Consider the following 14,593-nt stretch of genomic DNA (forward strand, 5'->3'; position numbering starts at 1 on the left):
AATTGGAATATGAGGCTTAGGCATGGAGTTAGAAGTGGTTGGGCAAACAGCTCACAATGCATCTCAGGTGGGAATAATTCCTCCTGACCTCACCAACTTGTAAGAATTAATTGAGAACAGATCTAAAAGCATGGGACAAAGACCATGCATGGGGCACAGACCATTCATGACCATTGGTGAAGTTGGGTGGACCTCTTTTTCCCTTCTGGTAAAGGAAATAGAAGGCTCACATGACTAGTAAATAGCATTTCTATCACTCCCTTGCTTCCCTTCTTCCTTGCTTAGAATCCACGGTCCATCACCATGACCAGCCCCTTCCCTATAACTCAACTCCTTTATCATGGTCACCTGCCACACCTGATAGCTGGCTGGAACTAGCTCTCCACCTACCTTGTCCCTGTCCCCAACTATAGAATGAGTTTGGATAAAAGCATACAACTGTATTTTCATTTCAACCATAACTCTCAAGTATGCCCTCAGTACTCCCTAGCAAGGCTTTGGTCAATTTATGATCCATATTCAGGGATATCTATTTTATACCTCCTCCCCACCCTCCTCAAATTTCCCATTCCCATTCTTTGCTCTCAGTTGGTGACCTTGATTATTTGAAGAATAACACAAAATAGTCAGACACAGAGCTACTTCATCTTCCCATAAACCAAACCTACTTCCCCAGCCCCATCTGCACCCAGATTCTCTTCACCCCTCCAGTTACGGGAGTGAGCTGTCCTTCCATCCACCTATAGTCAGCACCTCCTCTGCACTGGATCCCACCTTCTGTTGCCTAAAGGAGGACGTGACGCCCACAGGGAGCCTGTCTTTCCTCAGCATTACCAGTGAATTGGATTACTCCCATTAGCATATGATTATGTCCTAATATATAACCTGTCTGAAATAAAAAACTACAACACCTATTTTGATCCTCATTCCTAAATCTCTTATTTCTCTCTCTCTCTAGTATGTATATTATAAATCTATATCTACACACACACACACTCTCTCTCTCTCTCTCTCTCTCTCTCTCTCTCTCTCTGTTCGTTTAATATCTGTTGCTGGCCAGATCCCCATTCAAGGCTGCAGGACTTATCCCCCCAACTGCTCTGAGTGCTACAGCTGGGAGTACCCAGTTGCTAGCTCTCTCCCAGAATTGCTTTTAGAGGGTAACAGCCTCCTGCCCAAGATCACGCCCCCTTTCCGGATAGCCCTCAGTCAGGCCTGGGCACCAGTCTGAAGATGAGGGCCCCCACATTCCAATGGGGGATCATTCTGCAGGGCCATCCTAGCTTCAGAGCTCGTCACGGGGTCACCCACATTGCAACCCAGCTTCTTCTGCTCAGTCTTCCTTCCTTTCTTTCCCCCACAGGAGTCGAGCTGGACAGCCATCTTCAGTCAACTTCCTACACACCAGTGCTCATCTCTGAGTCTTTTCCTGGGAAACCTGACCTGTAATACTTTCATTAACATGTGAGTTCCACCAGTGCTGGGACCTTATCTGTCTGTTTTTCAGTTAGATGCCAGAGTTTAGAACAGTACTTGGTACATGGCAGATGTTCAAGGAATAGCTGGTAAATGAATGAATCAAATCACACAGCTGGCATCAGATCTAGTCCTGCAAGGTCCCAAGTCAGTACTCTCTGCTCCTCAAACACTACCACTTCCAACTTATAACTTTGAAATCCAGTTCAATTTGAAACTCTGCTTTGCTTCTGCATGCACCTGGTACCAGATGAGTCTTGCGGTTAGCTAAAGCACAGAGATTAATTGGAAGAATTCGTTCTCACAAATGGTAAACTGGGGGAAGCTCATGCGTGGCTGTGTAATTGCTTTGGTGGCACTGACGCATCAGGAGGCCACTGGAGGGTCCAGAATCCCACTCAGCCCGAGAGGTTTCCATCTTAACTTTGAATTTCCTTGGGCCTCTGTCACTTGAAGTCAAACAACATCATCTTAACAAATTTTGAGTGTGTGAATAATTTCTCTGTTTCTTCTGTCCTGGTATGTAAACCGATATTAAAGACCAGAATATTTATCATGTTGACAGCTCCTGCCTGCTAGATTAAATTTTGTTAAGGAGCTGAGTTTTCCTCTGAGAGCATTCAACTCCGTATCTTCCTACTCTCGCCTTCCACTTTAGATGCTTTTGGTATTAGCTAGCTGTACACCACAATAAAATGGGAGGCAGCCAATAGAAATAGCTGAGGATATTGGCCACCTTCAACCCAGACTACCGGGGAAATACAAATTTAGTTACGAAATAAAAAGCCAATTCAGTTAAGGAATGATGCTGTATCTTCCCAATGACTCCTGTCACATCCACTGGATTAAAATTCACAGCCCTGCAGCTCATATTCCAGTGATATGTTTAGTACTTACTTTACCAAATCACTAGGAAAGCTATGTGCCGTGACATCTGTCCAAATGCAGAGAGAACCAAACTCTGATTATGCAAATCGGTTACTAATGCAAGGACATTAGTGAAATAGGGCTACTTTCACTGAATGAAATGTCCTTGGCTCCTGTAAGTAATTTCTTGACTTGACTTCATCTGGTTCTCTGCAAAAGCCAGAGATACAGCTGCCCTTCTATTTCAGGGAAGACCGTAACTCAGGTGAATGCATGCACGAGCACGCAGGATGTTTCGAAGCCGCCATGCTATCTTACCCACAGTCGGAATAAATGGGCCGCCATTTCCTTGTCACAGGTGAGACAGAAGGTGGAAAGGGTACTGAGATACTCTTTCTTGGTCTTTGTTAAAGAGAAAAAAAAAATCATTTTCCCAGTTAAAGCAATACTGAATAAGACTGGATGCCACCTCTGTTTCTGCAAAATTATAGTGAAGGGGAGCTCAGATTTCTCTGGACCTAGAGGTCAGGCCTGCAGAATTATTCACCATTTATCTACACACTGAGCACGGAGCGACCTATTATGATTTCGGGAAATGAAAGCCACACGAGGCAGGTGGAATTCCGAGGTAAACACTATCAGTTTGAAAGAGGGAAACATGGTGTCCTCTGCTCTTTCTACTGAGTTATTTTGAGACACAGGAAGACAGTGGAGAAACACAGACAATATTAGACATGAAAAGCAACCCCCTTTAGAAGAGCAAAAGGACAGTGTCAGGATGAGACTGCACCTGCCAATCTCCAATCATCATTGAAAGGACAAAGCGCCCATCTCAGGGAATCTTCTGCAGATGTTCTCTTGATAGCTGCTTCTTTAATTGTCAGTTTGGGGCTCAGCTTTTTATAATTTGGTTTCCCAGGAAGAGCATCCTCTTCTCTCAGGAGAGTATTTAGCACCTCTGAGATTTGTAGAATCCACTCTTGTGCGATCTGCTCATCTCACTGATGTTAACCTCAGAAGGTAATGAGAATGTTGAGAAAGACCCCTCTCCTCAACAGCCTGCAAGCTCATGGCCCCCTCCTCTCTTTTCAGGACACAGGGTGTTTCTAAATTACTGCAACTTCTTCCACTTTGTCTGTAACTGAGAATATTTTCTGCTTCAATGTTTGGAATTGTAGATATGTCATAAAATGTGACCCTGCCCTGTGTTGCTTAACTCATCTGCTCCTGCTTCTATCTGTTGTCCTTTATTTTCAAATCCTGGGGACTGAGCTATTTGAACCAGACCTCCCAGCCAGAAGTAGGGCGACAGGAATGAACAGCAGAACCGGAAGCTGCTTTTGTGGGCTTGGGCTGGGGGGTGGGGAGAAGAGAGGCTTAGGGAGGGGCATGGTGTCAGAGGGGAGCCTTAAGGATGATGCACAGAATCCCCTCTGATCCTACCCTTAAGCTCTTTTAGAAAACCTAATCTCCAAAGATTTAGTTTAATTTTGATTATAAACAAAATATCTTTCTACCCATGGTAATTAATAAAACTAGAAAGCAGAGAAACAGACCAGCTGGTTTTCCTCTTCTTAATTAGGTACCTCTGATTTATTTAATTATTTGTTTTGTTCTTTCTATCTTGCATCATGCCATAAAAGATTTCCTATGGCTTACGGGGGAAAAATTATATATAACAAAACTATCAAGGCAGGTTAAAGACAGAATAGAATGGCAGGGCCCAGAGAATAATTCAATAGGCTATCAAGGCCCACTAATTTTATTACAGGTAAAGATTTGGCTCTGAAGTTCTTTATACTTAAAAGGAAATGAACAACACAGTTCTCATGGAGGGAAAAAGCACATCAATTGTGCGGAGGGAGCAAGGCTTTTCCTAACGCTTAGTGTTAACAGAAATTTCTCACTGAGGGCTTCCTTCAGGAAGACCCAATGACACAATGTCCTTTACAAAATGCCAGTGGCAATTTAAAGGGTAGATCCTTCCCCTAGATTGTTCATAAATTGGAGTTTTGTAAGGCGAAATGAATCTTAAAGGTGTTTGTTGCTAGGGGGGAGGGGACACATTTTGGTCTGTAAGTTATCACCTTTCAATTTATCACTTTTGTTCACCATGGATTTTTTCATGTGAAATTTTCTCAAATACAGGCCAATCTGGGGAGTGGAGAGACTGTAGTAGAAACCACAGATGGCTATGCAACTTGGCCTGTGTAATGTGGGTAGAAGCAACAAGGGTCCAATTTTGCCCCTATGGCTTATGTGGTCTTGTGTGCTTTCACTTCCCCCTGAGAACTTCTGATCTCAGCTAAAAGGTCATGCTCTAGGTAGTAGCTGCCCCTTCAGCCTGGGCCACAAAGCCTAGCTGACCTTGACTTGAATAAGACCCGGCTCCGGCAGACCTGAAGACCCATGAGTAAGAAATACATGCTTATGAGATTTTGTAGTTATTTGTTAAGTAATGCTATTAAATAGCATTATTGTGGCAATAGCTTGCTAATACCTTGCCTTGACTATGCCACAAAGTTGTTGTGAAGGTTAAGTCAGAGAATGATCAAGGGTATTATTTGCATAACCAAATTTAATGGATGAATTATAACTGTTTACTTCTCTGATGTTTACTCCAATATAAGGCTTATAGAGTTGACAGCAGACCTGCCTTTTGCTTGCTGGCAAATGAACCGATCCTGGGACAGTCACATACCCAGCAAGTGCATCGTAGAGGAGGTGGTTCATTCTGCCTGGCATTGAGAGACCCATTAGTTGACAGGTTAGGTGGACCCTTGTGTACTGGAACACAATGCTGTGTCTATTTGGCCCATCATGGACAGATGGGAGAGTGAGTTGAGACTGTTGGCTGGAGTGACACAAAAGGACAATCCAGAAGAAGCTGGAAGGAGTGGGACAAAATAGTAAAGAGCTACTAAGAGGAGTCTAGAAACCCAAGTACAAGTCTGGCTGATCTATTGCTAAGCATTAATCATTTGATATGATGGAGATTACTTTGTTCAACCAGTAAAGATCTGAATTACCTACCTGTCCTTTCCTGGGGGTCACCATGGGAATAATGATAACATCCACATTTCTGCATATCTTTTTTAACCTACTTTGGTCATCCGAGCCCAGATTAAATACAATAAACATTTATCAAGAGGTTACCAATAATTTCAGTGCATATTTACTGGGCACCTAACTATGAGCCAAATCCTACGTGGCTTCAGGAATAAGCAAGATAGATCATTAGACATGGTTAAACATATGCCAGATTATAAAACACATGAAGACTGTACTCCATGAAGATGAAGAAGTCTAGCTCTCACTGATGGGGACCAGGACATGCAGCCCCAAAATAAGCCAGCTTGGCTTAAGAATTATTTTGAGCGGAACTCATCTGGGTTCCTGATGTCCCTTATCTTCCTAAAAGCAGAGCCTCTCCAAAGAACTCAACTGTCATAAAGCCCTCCCCTGAAGTAATTTATCTTCTGGAACAACACCACACTCAGACAGACGTCACAAACTATCCTATCTCCTATCCCGTCTCCTAAGAGCCCATTTCTCTTTCCAAAAAGCCATTTGTTTTCCAATAAGTGCCCTCTCTTCCCCTCCCTTTCCCCTACTAAGTTAGTTATATAGATCCCCAATTCGAACCATCCCTTTGAGTTACTCATCTCTATCCCTGTATTACTCCCATGTCTTAATAGGCACCACACACATGTTAATAAACTTCTGTTTGTTTCTCTCTTGTTAATCTGTCTTTTGTCAACCTAATCTACAGGGCATCAGCTGGACAATCTAGGGCAGAAGGAAAAAGATATTCTGTTCAAAGCTTATCATCTACTATATATTTTATCATGTTTTATGTACCACCTTTTACCTCTTTTTATGGACAAAAAAATACACTGATATTGATGGCATAAATAAAATTGACTTCAAATCACAAGCATATTATTACATGAGTACATATTATTACATGGGCATCATTACTATGGTGACATAATTTCCAGGGTCAGCTATTTCTCTGTTAAATTAAAATTAAATTGTGGAAACAGTATGCGCTAGGCACAATGATGGGAGCATTCCAATAATCTGTGATTCTCATCAGAATTCTTTAATATTAACTCCACTGGATAGATCAGGAAAGAGGCTCAAGGGGATAAAGTAACTTGCTTAAGGGCTGTTAGAGTCTAAGTGCATTCCTTTTTTCTCTGCATCCTGCTACCCTCATAGTTTATTTACTGTGCTCCATATGGTGCAGTCAGGAAAAAGCAAATGGCAACTGGAAAAAAAAAAAAAAACAACTTGCCTGCCATTTCTCTTCTTCATAGCTAGAGAAAGAGTTTACTAACATCAGTGTCAATGATCATAAAGTGAAACGTCCTAAGCCTTAAATTTGCCTTTCAAATACCAGTATTTCAGAGGCAGATTACCTGACTCCAATAATATGCCTCAAACCTTGCACTGTAGGTGCAATGAGAGGGAATATTTTCATCCATTATAAGAGGCTTGTCAGGGGAAAATATTTTCCTGTTATCATACCCAAGAGAACAGTATGTGGAGCAACATTATCATATTTTATTGAACTTCCATATATTCCATGCAGTATAATGTATATTTTATCTTTTGAAAAGCCTTGGTAACAAAAGAATAAAATATCTATCTAAAACTCAAAGTACTTTCTAATAATGCTGCATGCACATTAATAGCATTCAAAACAATTCACAGGGCTCTGGTAGCTCACCAGTCTGTACTAGGAATGAATATCCTTCAGTTCCAGGAAGGAAAGCTCAACCCTGTGGCTTTGCTCACTCTTCATAGCAGGGGGCAGGTGGAAGCTAAGGGGCAGAGTAAAGGGCATCCATTCATAAAGGCTTCCTCTCAATTGGCAAGATGGGGGAGGAATGTCCTGAGCACTGGGAGTTAAGTACTAGCCTCGCTTAATTTGCATATTCTTCTGGCATCGAAAGGGTATTGATTCTAGCCTCTGAGAGACAATTTACGTAAAGGTTTTAGGGCTTTCTCAGGAAACTGGCAAAGAGGATTTTGGAGTAGACAATGACAGTCTCAAGAAAAACAAGGAGAAAGAAACCAGTTGCTGGTAGTTGGGGGACAGGAGGCTGGGTGAATTACTTAGAGGTAGAAGAGAGTACAAAGACACATGTTTGAGATGAGGTATCCTTCTGTTGGTGACTGAGAGCTTCACGTCTGATTCCCACCAGGCATGGTCACTCAAAGCACTTCCAGACAAGTCCCTAGGGTCTTGGTATAAACTCAGAGGCTCCTATTGGAATTGGAAAAGCCATGTTATCTTCTAGGGACTCAAAAGAAAGTTCAAGGTCAGACCAGTTGGGCTTGGGATAAAGGTCTTCATATGCTTTGGAGAAATACCACTGTCAGGATGGGAATGATCGTTCATGTTTCAGCAGTGCCTGCAAGAGCCACGCACGCAGAGTACCGGGGAGGTGGGTCGCATGGGGAGGAGTGACCCCACCTGCACAGGCATACTCCCAGGAAGCACAAGTCACCCCAATCACCCGGGACCACGCAGAAGGGATGAACCTGGGAGGCTGAGGTAAGCTCCCAGCAATGGTCTAGAACAGGGACATGAGCCAGAAACCATTGTCATCTTAAGTCTTTGCTTTGACTGTCCTATTCCCGAGATGCCTGGAGAACTGAGGGTCACCTCTGAATTCCTTTCAGTCTTAACACTGGATGTGGAGAAGAACAAACCCAAAATTTCCAACCATTATCATCATTATGATCCACAGAGAACTAAGGGCAGGCTGAGAAATGAATGGCAGGGGTGTACCAGCTTCGCCCCTGTTACATTATGCACATCATATGAAATGACTTAAAGGATGAGTGCCCAGAAGAAACAGGGACAGGCCATTTATACTGGCCAGTCCTCTGAGGCTCGTGACTTTAAAAGTTTCTCTTGATCTGCCATGAGCCTGGCGGAACATGGAAATGTGCCTACCGGGATTTCCGCCGTGCAATTCTTATTCTTTGGGGGAATACCCTACATGCAGAAGCACCACGGCGTGTCCTCAGTGCAAAGCAAGGGAAACAGAGCAGAGCAGACGGAAGACACAGAGAAAACACTGCCACCTTGTAAACAGAGAGAAAACACTCATGTCTGTGTCCTCGAAATTAAAACTGTATGTCTTTCTCCTGACTCTAGAGCTACCAGATCTGGTACGGTGATGACAATAACTATCTGGGGCATTTTAGGTGGCACTTCTTTGATGAAGGCTGTAGGAAAATTAACTACCCATTTAGAAATGACATTCAGTATGTGCTCTGCCGCCTTGCCAGGGAGGAGAGTGGCAGCCAGATAACAAAGCAGACCTAGAGCATCACCTCTAAGGATAAAATATGTATGATGCTAGAGCCAAAACAAACAGGCTGCAGAGATGCAATTAACAGGCAGAACATGGCAGGAACCCAGCACAGGGCACCACCTTCCCTCATTCTCTCAAATGATGGCAAAGAGCAGGAAACTGGCTGAAGTTCAGGGCTCTTCTGATCCCAGACCCTCTCCTCCCTGAATCCATGCTATATTGTAGGATATTTTTCCCCTGTCTTCAGCTTTAGTGCAACATTCTGGAAAGGGACACAGTGTTTCAGGCAGATAAGCTGAGGTTGAAACTCAGCTCTTTTTCTTGTCTCCCCTGTAACTCTAGGTAAATTATGTAACAACTGTACATCTCCGCTTCCTGGTCTGCAAAACTGACCATCTCAGATTGGGGAATTAAATGAGATAAAATATATGTATAAATGGATGTGGTAGGTACTTAATAAATCTAGTTCCTTTCTCTCTTCCCATTATTCGTAATTCCAGGATCTGGGGCATTTTTTTTTTCACTTATCTATTTATCATTTCATTCAATAAACATTTATTGAGTGTTTTCTTTGTGCCATGCACTTTGCTGCTAATCAGAATTTGTCAGCCACGGCCATGAAAAGAAGTGGGCCAAATGAGCCCAGACTGCATGTTGAAAGGGGTTACCCTTATTCCAGACCCTATGTCTCATAGCTGTTGGTGCTTTAAGCACACAACCCACAAGGGAAAGGCCAGACCACATGGTAATTAGCAAGAACAACATGTTCCTCCAAACAAACAGGCTGCAGAGATGCAAGATTTTGTTGCTCCCACTTGAATTTGTATCAAAGGACTCTGGCCGAGGTTAATTCACCTCCGAAAGGTGATCAAGGTATACACTTTTCACTATATGGATGCCAGTCTTTGAAAGGCAAATTAAAGGCCTTACCAAACATATGATTATGGGTGTTTGTGTAACATTTGACCTTCTTCTGTCTTCACAATCCTTTGAATTTTATATTTCTAATCACGGAGTGTCCCAATCCAGAACACGCAGAACAGTTTGACTATATTAGTGAAGTTAGTTATTTATATATTATCTGTGATCACTTGCTTTCCTCCATTACATTCTTCCAAGTGGGTAACTTACAGTTATTAACTTTCAGGAAGCCCCTATATATCATAACATCATACCATTAAGCCTTTTGGAAATTCATCACAAATCAGTATACAGATGACATTGATGTCTTATTGCTATTCATTCCTCCTGGGCCGTTTTTAGCAGTTCATTTTTTATATCCCTGCAGTGCTGAAATATGGCTCACTCCAGTATCTGTCCTTTTTGTAATCGCAAAAGGAAAGCTTGGCAGTTGTTGTATATTACACTCTTGAGAAAAATGCTAGTAATACTTTGAATTGATGGAAGAGCATGGACTCAAAACTGCCTAGCACAGGGCTATTTCCTCAGTCTTATTCAGATTTTTTTTTAAAAGCATACCTTTTAGAATCAGAAACTGTGAAATCATCATCACAAGGCAATGTGCTGAATAAAGATCACTTGGAAAAGCCCAGAAGCTCCTCCCCATTTCCTCCCTTTGCTCCTGCAAATAAGTTTATTGCATGTGTTTACAGTGTTGCTATTCTTCTGTAAAGAAGAATGTTGCTATACAGCATGCTATTCTTCTGGAAACATACTATCACTGACAAGAAGCTGGGGGGTGGGTTTGGGGAACTGGGGTTGTGAAATAGCCCTGGACATCCCTAGTTCTGGGCAGTGGCAGCTTAAACTGGAAAAGTTCTTGGTGACGTTGCTTTGTGATTGCCAGGGCACTGGGTAAAAGCTGTCTCCATATGCCAACCTTACTTTGCAAAGACATGATTAGGAGTAATGTGGGCTTGTAGAAGGCAACCAAGGAAAGATGATGTATTAACAGAGGAACCAGAATGAAGGTAAGGAACGTCAGAATTCCATCTACTCGTGTCTATGCTCCCTACCTCCTCCCCCGTTAGTGGAGACTGGGCTTGGGGAGGATAGAGTACAGGGCAGCCCAAATGGAATGATAGTTAAGGAGGCCAACACAGTCACTGGAGTCATTTCCAATATGAATATCTGCAGCAAATCTAAAACTTCTAACACTAGTTATCACAGATGCTGTTGGTGATCCACTCAGATCCCCTTTTCTGGGAGAGTGGGCAGGTCTCTCAGCTTCTCAGTGTTGGCTGCAATCAACTCACCCTCCTCTTGGGAATTGCCCTTGGCCTATATGAACCGCGGTGTGCTGGTCAATATTTACCAACCAGCTCTCTGGGGAAAAAAGGCCCTGTTGTGTAGCATTGGCAGATTTCTCTGGTATAAACACACTTACCATGGGGATTTCAAGTTACCAACTTGATGTCACTGAATGTAGAGGTGGGAAGAGATGTTCGGATGGGCTCTGGAAAGCCAGTGTAAGCGAGCTTCTCCAGTGCATCACTGCACATGAGCCGCCTTGCCTGGGAACACCAGCAATGTTATAGCCCACTTAGTCTGCCTCCCTGGCCCATGAGGGTAAGTAGAAGGCTGCAAGAACAGTGGTGCCATTCATGCTCAAGAGCTCCCTGTGGGATCTGGCTCCAGTTGGACTCCAGGTGGACTCCCATCTTTGCTGAACTTCTTCCCTGCCCTGCTGCCCCCACTCCTTTGCAGTTCTCACTTGAGAACACTTCCTCAGCAATTCATTGGTTCTGGAAGCTGTATCTCAGGCTCTAAAAACTTGGGCTTGGGGAAGCACTGGACTCTGAAGGGGTGATGCAACACTTAATTTGAACTGATAATTTTGCCCAAATCTTATTCTATCAGAATCTCTCAAGCTCAAAATAAATAATTTGGGAGTCTTCAAGCACTGAGCTGATTTCTATATTCAAACCTACCTAGCACACAGGCACTAAATAGTAACTATAAAGAGCTATATATACTGCATAATCCCTCCTATGCCAGCACAAGCCATGCATGTTTCTTCTAGTGAGAAATCAGTGAAAATAGCTACTTGGCTTAAAAGAAAAAAAGTCGCTTCTCTCAACTTGAAATAAAAAAAGAAGAAATATTTCCTGAATATTTCAGAGGAAAATGCAAAATAGGAAAAATCTCTGCTCCACTGAATTTGATGTGAGGCATATTTGTGATATGAAGGTGGGAGAAAATATTTTCAGGAGGTGAGATGCTGCTAGTTTGACAGGTTTCCATTGACTCCAACGCATCACACGGTATGTGTGTGTGTTTTCACTTCTTGGTAAAAATGAGATCATGCACCTTCATCATATGATATCATATGTAGACATGTTTTGTATATATGGTCAGAGCATATGGGTTTCAGGGCTAAGGGCCAGAAATGACTAATATTATATTGTGTCACATCTGGTGAAGATCTTAGTAAACAGAGAAAAGAATCTGTTCAGAACACGAAGTAGGCAGCATTAGCAAAATGTCTTACTGAATAGACACCAGGTTTATTGTATGAAAAAAACAGATGCTAGGCTGAACTAGCTAATCTCTGAACATTTTTTATTTACCTTTTTAATAAAAATTGTATATATACATATATATATATATACACTTAATTTGAACTGATAATTTTGCCCAAATCTTATTCCATCAGAGTCTCTCAAGCTCAAAATAAATAATTTGGGAGACTTTAAGCACTGAGCTGATTTCTATATTGTGCGCAATATAGAAATCAGGTGTGCAACATGAGGATTTGATATACACATGCATTGTTAAATGACTCCTAAGGTAAAATTAACCTATTCATCTACTGAGAGTTAGCATTTTCTTGTTGTTGGTGAAAGCACCTGAAATCTACTGTCTTTGCAAATTTCCAGTATTCAGTAGGGCATTATTAATGATCATCATTATGGTCTACATTAGATCTATATGCCTACTCATCCGACGTAACTACAACATTGGGGTAGGGAGGTGGGGAAATGGAAAAATAAACTGGCTGCTCTTAACTTTTCATACAGTTTAGATCTTGGCCCTAACATAGTACAGAACAGGGATTAGAACACCTACATTCTAAAATGATAAAAATATGAGATATTGGAAAGAAATGGATTATTTTAATTATTCTTTTTTTTCTCAGTTCAAGTTTAATAGAAACAACAAAAGACAAAAAGCAATGCCCTGCTACTGTACATAACAGGTGGCCTGCCCCATAACAGCTCAGGCCCTTCTCTCCAGAGGAAGAAAGGCTGGCCTCCCCAACCCCTGCAGGAAAGCCCTGTCCTGTCCCCATACCACATCTGCACAGAGTCTAATGTCTTACGTTCTAAGCATGACAATAGTACAAAAGAGATTTTGTTTTCATGGCCACCCACTGCAGCCCAGCCCTAAAATGACCTGGCGCTCACTTCTGCTTAGAGAAATATTCTTTGCTCTTCTGGACATCAGGCTTGATGGTATCACTGCCAGGCTTCCAGCCAGCTGGGCACACTTCCCCATGCTTGTCAGTAAACTGGAAGGCCTGAACCATTCGCAGAGTCTCATCCACAGAGCAGCCGACAGGAAGGTCATTTACCATGATCTGCCTAAGGATACTGTTATCATCAATGATAAAGAGGCCCCTGAATGAGATGCTTTCATCAGCCTTTAAGACTCCATAGTCCTGAGCAATGGTACGCTTGGGGTCTGATACCAAGGGAATGTTCATGGGTCCCAGTCCTCCTTGTTTCTTGGGTGTGTTGATCCATGCCAGGTGACAGAAATGAGAATCCACAGAAGCACCAATCACTTGACAGTTGAGTTTCTTAAATTCTTCTGCCCTGTCACTGAAAGCAATGATCTCTGTGGGGCACACAGAAGTGAAGTCAAGAGGGTAAAAGAAGAATACAATGTATTTTCCTTTGTAGTCAGTAGGCTGAGGCCTTTGAATTGGAGGTCTGGCATAATAGCCCTGGCTTTGAAGTTGGGGGCAGGATGCCCAATTTTGGCATTTCCTGAAGACATCTTGCTATCAGCAGCTCTGAGAACAAAAACGCCCAAGACAAGGCAGGAAGAAGACACCATTTTAATTATTCTTAATGCTTCATGAGACATTAATAAGGTTGCTTCTATACGACATTAAATTTTCATAAGAAAAAATTGGGGCACCTGGGTGGCTCAGTCGGTTAAGCATCGGACTCTTGATTTCAGCTCAGCTTATGATCTCAGGCTCCTGGGATTGAGCCCTGCGTCAGGCTCCACACTCAGCAGGGAGTCCGCTTGAAGATTCTCTCCCTTTGCCTCTCTCCCCACTCACACACACACTCTCTCTCTCAAATAAATAAATAAATAAATAAATCTTTAAACAAATAAATTTTCATAAGAAAAATGAAAAGTCTGATTGTTGCTCAGATGTTCAATTGTTAATGATGCATAGACTCCCCAAATCACACCTTTTTTCTAGTTTTCCAGTTTTAATGTAATTCTTTTGTTTCAGAAAAGCAGAATAAGAAGAAAATTTGTATTTTCTTAAGTCCTTCACACAAATTCCACTTCATTTTTTCCCCTGAAATGATGGGGAAATTATTTTTATTTTCAGACCAAAGCTACCTGGTTTCTAGGCAACAATGGCCCTTTAACTGGACTCAGAGTCTCTGAAGTTCAGGTAGGGAGAGCTTGGCTGGTCTATGCAGCCAAATGACCAGGCTTACAAGGAGAAGACTGGCCAATTTCAGAGCCTTCTTGGAGAGAATGCACAACCGATATCAGATTTTTAATATCAAAATTCAGAACTCTTGGGTATATGACTGTTTCTGTGTCACCCAGGTATTCTGCCAGCTTTATCCTCTAGACTGTGATGGAGACACTTGTTCTGGAATGCTTGAGAGATAACACAAAGTGGGAGAAGTAAAAATTAGGTTTCGTGTTTTTCCCTTTTTTCTTGCTCTTCTACCTCATTTTTAGACGAATGGCAAAAG

At 42.3% G+C, this 14,593-nt stretch overlaps 1 protein-coding gene and 1 pseudogene across 1 annotated transcript in view; both read right to left on the minus strand.

Annotated features, from left to right (window-relative positions):
* CA10 (carbonic anhydrase 10 (inactive)) overlaps positions 1 to 14,593 on the minus strand; it is a 534,858-nt gene that overhangs the window by 264,974 nt on the left and 255,291 nt on the right. The window lies entirely within an intron of this gene.
* LOC114199469 (peroxiredoxin-1 pseudogene) lies at positions 13,042 to 13,640 on the minus strand (annotated as a pseudogene).

This window comes from Eumetopias jubatus, unplaced genomic scaffold (assembly GCF_037043125.1).
Source record: "Eumetopias jubatus isolate StellerSeaLion01/CBP00866 unplaced genomic scaffold, mEumJub1_p1.0 scaffold_10, whole genome shotgun sequence".
Taxonomy (NCBI): Eukaryota; Metazoa; Chordata; class Mammalia; order Carnivora; family Otariidae; genus Eumetopias; species Eumetopias jubatus.